Here is a 12,500-nt window from a genome sequence, read left to right as displayed (position 1 = left end):
TCTTCTCCCGTTTTGTAAGCGTGCATTGCGCCGATTCTGGCGCCATCTGTATTCCTTGTAGCGATACACGAGGTGCTACAGATACTGTATGTAGGGAGGGGTCCTACAGCCCTTTCATAGAAAGGGAAGGGCGGGTCCATCAGGACGACATGGCCATCTCACCCAAAAATAGATTTTTCGCTTCGCTCAAAATCCGTTTTTCGGGCTCAAGCCATGTCGTCCTGATGGAAGTATATCAGAGCATTACTGTATCTGTGGATTCTCAGAACGTGCCGTACTCCCCGGAGGTATTTCCCCTGTCGACTAGACCTAGAGACCTAAGATGTTACCGTTATACATCTTTTCAACTAACCATAAACCATGTTAGAGCTTCTTGCCCCCTACAGGGAAGAGTCCTACTAGACTCTGGAAAAGTCTCGAAGAGTACATATACCTATGTATGAATACCAGGCAAGCCAATATAGTGGTCTCACCCTATATTAAGTAAAGCATAGTTTGTAAAGAACCGCTGCGTCAATATGAAATATCGACCAGTTCTCCGCTCAATACTTGTATTGGACAAAGGTTTATATCCGCATAGGAGGAAACTTGTAAATCTGCCACCGTCCCCTTATGGGATGGAGTCCTCCCGCTAAGGGAAAGCATAAACCAATGCAACATTAGCTTGCATAGAGGAACAATCTATTAGAATTATCCCAGATAAATATACATAGAATGAATGCTCAATTATACCAATAAATTGACACAGGTGAAGGAGACGCAAGGTTCTCAAGAACAAGTTTATTGATAAGCAATAAATAGACTGGTTAACAACAATTATATATATATATATATATATATATATATATATATATATATATATATATATATATATATATATATATATATATATATATACATACATATATATATATATATATATATATATATATATATATATATATATATATATATACATATATATAAGAAGAGGATAACCAAAACTTTAAGCATAAGTATGATAGTAAACAGAAACTTGCTTATCTGAAAGAAAAACATTAGTGCCACTTTTAACATACCGAGGTATCAAAGTCATAAAAGTCTGTATTACTAATCAGTCACATTAGCGTTAGAAACGCTCGGCACACATGTCTGCACTTATGCTAGGTTCACCTTTGGAAGTGGAACAGTCAACATGGGCAACTCAGTGCCCTCACTTAGTTTGTAGCACAGTATGTAACTACACACTCACCCTGGAATTAATCGTCCCAATTAAAACCACTGTTCCTCGCAGAGTTAAACAGCAGGGTTAACGACGCAACCCACTGCTACCACAGGTCTCTTTAGTTGCTCCACTTGCTTCGCATAGTGGCGAAAGAACACTCTGGAAGACTTCCAGCCAGTGTATGAAAGAAGATGTTCAAAATCCATACAATTAAAGAAATTTAAGGATGAGGCAACTTTCCTCGGATCGTGACCTGCGGGTGTACTGTCAGGATCCGCTCTGCGAATAAAATATGTGATTTTCGCCCTGAGTTGATTCAGTGATAAATTTGAGCCTGATGTTTCTCCCCTGAATAGTTGACCACCCTTGAAGTCTGAAGTTCTACGAAGATAGACCTTTAGGCATTCTACTGGACATAGAGATGCATCTTCTTTCAGAGGGCAGATTCTCCAGGGACCCCACCTGTTGGTGGGTAACTCATTCTTGGCGAGAAACGTAGGATCCGGAAACAGGTTCAGTTCTCCCCCATCCAGGAACTGAACACGACCTTCCTCTCTCGAGAGGGCTACAATCTCACTAACCCTGGCCCCGGACGCGAGTGCAAATAGGAAAATAACTTTTTGGGTCAAATCCTTTAACGCACACTCCTCATTGCTCAACAGAGAAGCGAAACGAAGAACTTTGTCTAAAGACCATGAAATGGCCTTTGGAGGTGCTGAAGGTCTGAGCCTAGCGCAGGCTTTCGGAACTTTATTAAAGATCTCGTTAGCGAGGTTGACCTGGAAGGCATATAGAATGGGTCTTGTCAAAGCAGACTTACACGTCGAAATCGTGTTAGCTGCCAAACCTTGACCATGGAGGTGGATGAAGAAAGATAAGCAGAAGTCCGTTGAGATCTCCTGCGGATTCTTCGCCTTGACAAAGGCCACCCATTTTCTCCAAGATGACTCATATTGCCTTCTAGTAGATTTGCACTTATATTCCTCTAGGAAGTCTATGCTGGCTTTCGAAATCCCGAAACACTTTCTCACCGCTAGGGAGAGAAAATCATGAGCTGCAGGGTCCGGGTTTTCTGTAATGAAGTGCAGACAGTCGACTTCTGGACTCGCTGGGTCAGAACTGGATCTGGTAGCGGTAGAAACTTCAACCGTAGTTCCAATGCCAGGGGGAACCACACGCTGTTCGGCCACTTGTGGGCCACTATTGCCGCTACTCCCTTGAAGGATCTCAGTTTGTTGAGGACCCTCAACAGAAGGTTGTGAGGAGGGAACAGATAAATCTTGGACCATCTGTTCCAGTCGAGGGACATCGCGTCCACTGCTTCCGCCAAGGGGTCCTCGTACGGGGACACGTACAGGGGCAACTTCTTGTTGTCTTTCGTCGCAAAGAGGTCTATCTGCAGTTCTGGGACTTGACTCAAGATGAAGGAGAACGATCCTGCGTCTAGGGACCATTCCGACTCTATCGGTGTGAAGCTGGATAGAGCGTCCGCTGTCACATTGCAGACTCCTTGAAGGTGAACTGCCGACAGGTACCACTTCTTCTTTTCCGCCAATCGGAAGATGGCCAACATCACCTGGTTGAGAGGTGGCGATCTTGATCCTTGTAGATTCAAGCATCTCACAACTACCTCGCTGTCCAGCACCAACCTTATGTGGATCGAGTGACGCGGGGAGACTTTCTTTAAGGTAAGGAGCACTGCCATAGCTTCTAGAAAGTTTATGTGAAAGGTCTTGAATAGATTGGACCAAGTCCCTTGGGCCTTTTTCCGATGAGAGTGACCTCCCCACCCCTCCTTCGAGGCGTCTGTGTGAATCGTCACCGACGGGGGAGGTGGCTGAAGAAGTACCGACTTCTTTAGATGTCTGGCTTGGGACCAAGGCCTGAGAAGAGTACGTAGACGAAGCGGAACTGGTCTTCTCAGATCTCTTCGCGCGTTTGATGCATAACTTCTCCAAACTCCGGTTGCATCCTTTAGCTGTGCTCTTAGCACCGGGTCTGTTACCGAAGCAAACTGGAGAGAACCCAGTACTCTCTCCTGTTCCCGTCTTGATATCCTTTCGGAATCTAGAAGTCTCTTGACAGAACCAGCTATCTCCTTCCCTTTCTTCGACGGGATGGAGAATTGGTGTGACATTAGGTCCCAGTGGATTCCCAACCACTGGAACTTTTGAGATGGAGAAATTCGAGACTTTTTTCTGTTGATCTTGAAGCCTAGATACTCTAGGAACTGGATCACCTGTAGGGAAGCTTGCAAGCATTCTGTCTTGGATGCTGCCCACACCAGCCAGTCGTCCAGGTAGGCTACTACCTGAATTCCCTTTAGGCGTAATTGTTTGAGAGCTACGCTCGCAAGCTTCGTGAAGATCCTTGGGGCTATATTTAGCCCGAATGGCATGGCTCTGAAGGCGTATAGTCTTCGTTGTAGCTTGAACCCTAGGTAGGGGGAGAGTCGACGGTTGATTGGAACGTGTCAATAGGCGTCTGACAAGTCTATGGAGACGGTAAATGCCCTCTTGGGCAGTAAGGTCCTTATGTGTTGCAGTGTTAGCATCTTGAACTTGCAGTTCACTATGAACTTGTTGAGTGGCGACAAGTCCAGAATGACTCTGAGTTTTTCCGAGTCCTTCTTGGGAACACAAAACAGCCTCCCTTGGAATTTGATGGACTTTACCCTTCGGATCACTTTTTCCTCCAACAGATCTTGGATTTACTCCTCCAGAACGGGGGTGGAGTGTTGGAAAAACCGAGGGCACGGGGGTGGAGTGCTGTACCAGCTCCAGCCCAGTCCATTCCTGAGTAGGCTGTGGGCCCAGGGATCGAAGGTCCACCGATCCCGAAAATTCTGAAGTCTCCCTCCTACCGGTATCATCTCACTTGGACTGTTGTCCTGAGGTCTTGCCTCCCTGATCGTGACCACCCCTGAATCCCCTTCCCCTTGAGGGGCGCCTAGACGAGCCTCTGGCTGCTCCTCTAGGCTTTGCTCGAAAGAAAGTTGACTGCCCTTCGAACGTTGGGTTGAATGCCGGGGACTGCGTCGACACAGCCTGGGGTACCCACTAGAATGTGGTCGGGGTTTGTGCCACCATCTGGGGCACTGAAGGCATCGGCAATTGCTGTTGCTGTTGCTGTCTAAATGGCTTGGCTGGCCGAGACGGTAGCCTAGTCGTCTTAGTCTTCCTCTTTGGTTGGGGACCCTCATCCGGGAAAGACTTTCTCTTGATAGACAAGCCCCACTTCTGGAGAAGGTTTCTATTCTCCGTGGCGGCCTTATCAACAACTTCTTTGACCAATTCGCTAGGGAAAAGGTCTTTGCCCCAAATGTTGGAGGAGATTAGTTTCCTTGGCTCGTGCCTCACCGTAGCCGAGGTGAACACGAACTCCCTACAAGCTCTCCTCGCCCTGACGAAGCTGTAAAGATCCTTCGTCACTGTGGCCAGATGAGTCTTGGCCACTACCATGAACATTTCATGGACCTTGGGGTCACTTGCCATCGTCTCAAGAGTGGTCTGAAGAGACATTGAGGCAGCCAGTCTTTCTTTTGTCTCGAGCTCTCTCCGCAAAAGAAAGTCAGACAGCTTAGGGAGGTTCTCACCGAACTGACGTCCGGCAATATCAGCCTCCAACTTCCCGACTGAGAAGGTAAGATGAACGTCCTTCCAGTCCTTGTGGTCCATAGGTAGGGCCAGCGACAAGGGTTTACACTCCTCCAAGGAGGGGCAAGGCTTGCCAGCCTCGACTGCTTTTAACACAGCCGCAAAGCCTTTCTGCAAAAAGGGGAAGGCTCTAGCAGGAGAGGACACAAAGGAAGGGAGCTTCTTACTCAATGCAGCCACCTTTGAGTTCGTGAAGCCCCTCTCTTTCATCGAAGATGAAAGCAAAGCTTGAGCCTTAGCATGGTCCATCACTATGACCTCCTTCGGCTCTGTCTCCTCCTTTGAAGCTGGTTCCTTCCTCAACCGGACATAACAGTCCGGATATGACCCTTTGCTGGGCCAGAATTCCACCTCCTCTAGGGGAACTGAACCCAATTTATCCGACATGACGATCTTCCCAATCGTCATCGGCATGTGCTCAGCATATCTCCATGGGTTAGCATCTGAGCACAAGGGAAGGTCTTTCACATTGAGCCTCTTCTGGGGCCCACGTGATGCTGCAAGTTTCTGCATCTGCAGTTCCATTGCAGCCGCCTTCTCATTATTCTCCTTCTGCATTTGTTGGATCATTCCAACAATGGAGGAGAGGGCCTGTCCCAGCTCTACTGGGAGAGCGGACGATGTTGAGGGAATAGGTTCAGGGATCTGAACCGGAGCAGCCGACACCTCGTCGACCTCTTCCTCTACAATGTCTGGGGCTTGATCTTCATCCTGGCCTTCTGCCAGGAGGTCTTCCTCCCGACGCTCGGACACGTCTGACATCCTGTCATCCAACTGGATGTCTTGCAAGGCGACCGCGACTTCAGCATCCACCGGGATCTGAACTAGGGGGATCTCCTCTTGAGGCTGGGGAATCACTGTATCAGCTGATGCCCTAGGGAAGAGGTAAGCCCTCTTCTTCTCACTTGGAAGATAAGGTCCAGAGGTGTTCTTCTGGAAGCCCCTTACCCAGGTACGAAGCTTCTCCCTTGCTATATCCCTTGATTCCGCCGTCCTAGGGAAATCAAAAGCCTCAGTAATCAGGTTAGAGCACACGGTACATACCTGAGGGTCCCAATACCGGATATCACCCTTGGAGACAGCGCATGCTGCATGCCTCCTACATAACTCATGTCCGCAGAAGTTCTTACTGCGGATGTTGCAGAGAGCACTTCCGCACTTCGGACGTTCCTCCTGTAAAGAGAAGAAATTTCCATGAGTATCAAGTGAACTACGTATCACTGGATATGCACAGTTTAGCATAACAAATCAGAAAGGAAAGACACACACTTGTGTTTCCCGCACAACCAATTGTTGCAGCCTTCCAGATAATAAAATCGTATGGTTAATCTGTCCTAGAGTAACCAATGACAAATTTCCAGAGGAAACAGATGGAGCTCACACCTAAGATATGTTTTTAAAATACCAGATAATAGACAAGAAAGAACTCACTTTCTTATCTGTAATGCAACACCAAAGGGCTGTGTAAGACAACACAAAAGTGTTAGAACACACAGTGTTGTACCAATACTATCTTATAGTTTTCTCCCTACAGTATATGCTATACTGAAGAATACTGGTACAGTATAGAAGGTAATGCGCCGGCCGGCACACACCATAACTAGCTTTAAAGTATACTACTTAACAGCTATAAGGCGGCAGAACGCTGGTTCAAATGCATGTGCCGGCCGGCTGTAACTGCCGGCCGGCAACAGCCAATGTCGGCCGGCAATGACTGCCGGCCGGCAACTACACAAGGTAGCACCCGGCTGCCGGCCACCGCTCATAGCGACCAGCAGACAACAGCGTGACAAAAGCCGGCCGGCAAGGGTAAACAACCGATGCCGGCCAGCAGCAAAAGAACCAGAGAACTTCGACTGCCCGGGTGCCGGCCACATAGGACGGCAGCCGGGTCGGGTACAGCACTAGAAGAAAACAGAATGGATGCCAGGATAAGAGAGTATACTACCTCCAAGCCCGGCAATCCGAAAGAGAGCATATAAGGAAGGGGAGAATCTAATTCAGGCTTCCTGACCAATGCCGTCTGGCTCTACAGACAGACATGGATGAGGGACCAAGGGAGGTCCGGGCAGCACTCAAAGCAGAAGACCTTTGCCGGCCGGCACACTCTGCCGGCCGGCAAGGGACTGAGTCAATTCCACATCCTAACCTATACTAGGTCCAGATGTAGAATGACGTACAGTACTGTAACGGCTAGGCCATTACAGAGATAGAGGGGGAAAGGACAAAGAGGGTCCTACCAACCTTGCTTTAGTAAAGAATCACCCGCAGCCAAGAAAACTCATCTTAGCCTAAGGGAGATCCAAGGGGGAAGGCCAGCAATACTTGCCAACCCCCACTGAACCAAAGCAAGGAAGGTGTTGCTACTCCCAGGGAAAGGATCTTATCCTCCCACCGAGAACAGCCACAAGGACTAGTCTGCTAGATCACAAAAGAAGGAATCATCTCGTACAGAAACCTTCGGGAGTGACCTAAGGAGGCTAAGCCTCCTATGTCTGCGTCAGACTGGCGAGGGAGACTCTACCCCAAGCCAGACAAACACAGATTCAGACTAAAAATCTCTGATGTTCTGCCCCTCTCTGAAGCCAGACTTACTGGAACAGGAAGGTACAGTAACACCCCAATATAGTTGTATCGAAAGTTAATTCAGATAAACCACTAGGGTTAAGCCCAAGGCTTAAACAGAGGGAAAGGGATTGCATACCTTCTCCGAAGAAAAGAAAGCAACCGGGGAGTATGAGAAAGTATACTAAGGCTCCATAAGCAACTTAGCCTAGGCACCAAGAGAATCGATTACCTAAATCACCGAAACTCACTCGTATACTATCTTGGAAATAATCAATATAATCTTAAATGTATAAAACTGCCTAAAGCTTCAATAAAATTTTAAAACACTCGGAAATCCAAAAATCATGCAGGAAAGTACTAGGGCCAAACGACTAGGCTACATGGTCTAGCGTAGGCCAGAATTGGCGAATACTTCGCCAAAACAAACAATACTAAAAGCACGAAAAAGGAAATCCTAAGTAACGCTAAATAGCTAAAATTATTAAAGCAAAACAGCCGGGAACGTCGCTCTGGCTAACTAAAACTCATACCTAGTGAGCGACAGCGTCCAGGACGCCTCCGGTAGGCAACGGCTCTTGTAACAAAGATTAATACTATTAATCACTTTAAAAAATACCAAGAGCCTACATCTATACATAAAAGAAATAATACTCAACTTATCAGAGGCAGACGAAGTTGGAGAAGGCATAATAAGCGATTAAATCCAATATTTTGCGAGAAACACAGGAAAAAACACCGAGTTGTTAAGCTACGCAAAAAGGAATACAGATGGCGCCAAAATCGGCGCAATGCACGCTTACGAAACGGGAGAAGAGAGAGCCTTGCGAACGGCTCTCCTTTTTCTTTCTCGTTTTCGTTTTTTTGCCAATTGACCCCTTCGAAGTGTTATCTCTGTTCGGGGTGCAGATTGCCATGTGGCGTGTCAAGAATATGTCCTCTGATATTTCACGATATCCCTGGTAGGGATATTCGCTCCAGGAGTTAGAATTCTGGGTACCTTAAGGTAAATTCTCTGGGAATATCGCCGTAGTTGTAATATACCCTAGGAAGCTACCCTATAGAAACTTCCATCAGGACAACATGGCTTGAGCCCAAAAATTCTGGTTTAACTAATACCCTGATAGGTTGAGGAGTTGGTATGGATAGCTTTTGCTCGAACAACCCGAACTAGAGCTTCACGGATAGTAATGCATTTTCGCTTGTTAAGTGCCCATCTACATTGCGTAATTTACCCGGTCAAGAGACCTACATCTAGCACCCATTAGCTGGGCTAATTTGGGCACTTGATCACTTTAAATAAGGACTTTATCATACAAATCTAAGCCTATTTGAATCAAGATTATAAGACCTTTGTGCATGAAATTGATAAGAAGTTGGTTTGATCTCAAAGCTGTTTAATTTCTCAAGATAAATCATTGATAACTTACAATCAGGGTATTAGAATGGGGAATCATTTCGTGCTTATGCCATATATTCGTGTATATTTTCATGAAAAATTATAGGAGAATTCGTTTTGGGGAAATAGGTATATCATAGTTTCGTGACCAAATTTCTGAAAATTATGTCGTTCTGAGACTATGATTTGTCAATAAAACAAATTTTTTAAACCCTTTGCCAGAATGTGATAGCGTCCTTATCTACCTCAATATAAGTTATTTTCGATTCAAAATAATAAATTCTGATTGTATTCAAGGTGCTTTGCAGTCATCAGTATCTATTATATCCATCATCGATTATCTCTTTTGCAAAGTTAATACTTAAATTCCGTTACTTATCGATCTTCCATCAACAGCAGCTATTTTATTCTACTGCGGTTATCTTTTACAAATCAACTAATAATGAATTAGGTTAGCCAAATTTACTAGAACATTGTCGGGTATCAAATAAATCTCAGGCAATGATACAATATCTTACAGGCTGTATCATGAGTCTACAAGCAGCCTGTCTCCACAACCCCTAAAACAGAAAGGACTTTCCTATTTGCTCAGTGTCGGAATGGCCTGGGCAGGGGGGTTGAAGGAGAACCCCCCTCCCCTTCCCTGGACAGTGTCTACTTGGTCCCTCTTACGAAAAAAGTAGCAATTGAAAAATAATAGTACATATATATATATATATATATATATATATATATATATATATATATATATATGTGTGTGTGTGTGTATATATATATATATATATATATATATATATATATATATATATATATATATATATATATATATATATATATATATATATATATATATATATATATATATATATATATATATGTGTGTGTATGTGTGTGTGTGTATAAGTGTGTGTTTTGTATTTGTATTGAAAAGTTGAGACGTCAAATGATTATACAGAAATGAAATATGGCAACTCGATTTGTAACATTTGTGTACTTTTGCTAACTGTCTGATTCGCTAAGGTTTGAGAATGCTCCGCCTATTTCGTAGAAGTTGTAAGAAGAGCAACTCCTTGTCCGTTTTGTCATGGGAACACTAGAGACATCTGACGAAAGATTTCCCCTGAGTGTCGGCGTTCTTTTGATTCTAACTGTACAGTAATAGGAGTAACAACTAGGGCACATAAGGGGAATGAAGAACGTAACCAAAATATCAAAGACCCCCATCAAAATAGACAAAATAGAGAATGGGATGTGAATTCACTCGAGGAACAATCAGAAAACGGGATGAGAGTGAGTTACGGTTGTTGGAGAGAGAGAGAAATATGAGAGTTGAAGATGAATATATGTGGGTGCCCGAGGACATGACCAGGGGTGTCCAGAATGAAGGCCCTGATGATGCAAGTGTGATTGACTTTGGAGCCTGGGACAAAAAAGAAGTCTGAGAGGGACAGAAAAACGAAGAATGGATGGAAAGAGTGCGAGCAGTGATTAAATGGGAATCGGAGAGTTATCCGTCATTTCTGAATGTGCCTCGTGAGAATTTTTTTTATAGAAAATTATATCTTATATTGTGCTTACGAGAAGAGGGGAGGGGAATCTTGTGCACGGGTAGTTCTTCCTCCCTCTTTAATTAATCAAGCCATCCACATTGTACATGCAAGTTGGTATACAGGGCATTTAGGGATTGATAGAACATTGAGGGGAGCACGTGAATCCTTATTTTGGTTAGGAATGAAAAAATCTATAGAGAATTATATAAAATGTTGTCATGCTTATAACTGTTTCAAAGAACATAAAAACACTGTACCAGAAGCCATAAAGTGGCCTGTGATTCCTATTAAATTTTATAGGGTGCATATGGATGTGGTAGGACCATTTCCAACTGGTTTAAGACAACATAAATATATGTGTATTCATGGATGCATTTACTCGGTACACTCATACTTATGCAATGTTTGATGAATCAGCAAATTCATTAGCCCAGGCCCTGTGCTCTTTCATTACTAGGTTTGGTTGCCCGAAAATTTTGATAAGTGATAATGGTGTTAAGTTTATAAATAAGGTGGTTAAATTGGTCACGAACTTGATGAAAATTGAACACTTTACAGTGACCGATTATAGGCCTTCAGCTAATGGCTTAGTGGGATCGCATAGTAAGGAAGTAGTACGAATTTTACGTTACTCAGTGGCTGATGACCCACTTCATTGGCCCACCGTTATTCCTACACCCTAGCTAGCTTTGAGCATAGTATATAAGGCTTCGCTCAGGGATACACCTTTCTTTTTAGTGTATGGACAGGATCCTGTGTTACCATATACAGTCCTGATTAATTCGCAACAATTGCTAAATTATTCAACTGAGCAATACCGTGTATATTTATTAAATCTATCGAGGAGAGTAATGAACACCACTGAAAGGTTTTTGAAAAGAGCTAATGAAAAACACAGCTCAAAGTATGATGGTCGGTTCAAAACCGCACCGGTAAAAGTATTTGTGGGTGATCCTGTGCATTTGAAATGATTACAACCTAGGAAACCTTAACTAGAGCCAGCGTATTTTGGTCCGTACCAAGTAAAGATGGTTAGGTCTAACACTGTTGTGATAAAAAACATTATTAATGGGGCAGTGTCTGAACATCATCAGCCACACATATATGTGGTGCCTGAAGAGGTAGTTTTCAAAAGTGTCAATCAGAGTGTTCCTCCTTACCCCTGCATACGTGACATTCCTCAAGTTGATGAATAGAATTTTGTCTTTCCTTTTGCTGTTGCTGTTTTTTGAACAGACCTCATTTCTTCTTTTGACGTGTATTAAATAAACTTGATGATAACAATGTGTTCTTTTGTTGATGCACAATGTATATGTAAATGTTGCGCTAATTTTGCTAAGTGTGGCAATACAAATGACATACTGTTGAGTGAACCTAAAAACAATCAGAGGTTAAATAGGTCAAGTGAGATCCATTTTGCAGATGCTATATTATTCATGTATTTATATGAGTAATGGTTGCTGGGGCCGGGGTGGTTGCGGAATGGCCTGTTGCTTCGGGATTAAAGTTCAGCCTTGAGGATAGGCAGTGTTAGAGAATGTGTAAATATGAATACCTTATTTTTAATGTTATAAGAGAAGGGCGGGAAGATGAATGATTTTCTTGGAAAAACGGTTAGTGGCCACCGGTTGATAGTTGCAAGTGCAAGTATAGTAGTGATTTAAAATAAATGTCGAAACAGTGGTGAGTTGTGTTGGGAATTTCTACTGTAAACCCAGACAAGTAAAATCGATGGATGAAGGAATATCTATTCCCACCCCTGTCCCGCCCAAAAAGCCTGTAATGCCCACAACCAGAGGGAGTTATTGATGAGGTTGTGTAATACTAATGTTGATATGATTTTTTTTTCACTTTGGGTATTCTGTATTTTAGTTGCAAAGGTCATAAGGAGAAATTAGTGAAATTATATATATGATATTTTATACATTTTTACATGCAATATTGAATTTTTTTTTTTTTTGTGAAAGATGTATTATTTTGGGGGGTGATTTCTATATATATATATATATATATATATATATATATATATATATATATATATATATATATATATATATATTATGTTGCATTTTTGTTTAGTACATGCCATGCCTATTCCGCGTTGTAATGTCCTTCATATATCACAG

The sequence above is a fragment of the Palaemon carinicauda genome, chromosome 3 (assembly GCF_036898095.1).
Source record: "Palaemon carinicauda isolate YSFRI2023 chromosome 3, ASM3689809v2, whole genome shotgun sequence".
Classification (NCBI taxonomy): domain Eukaryota; kingdom Metazoa; phylum Arthropoda; class Malacostraca; order Decapoda; family Palaemonidae; genus Palaemon; species Palaemon carinicauda.
Note: the sequence above shows the minus strand (reverse complement) of the source record.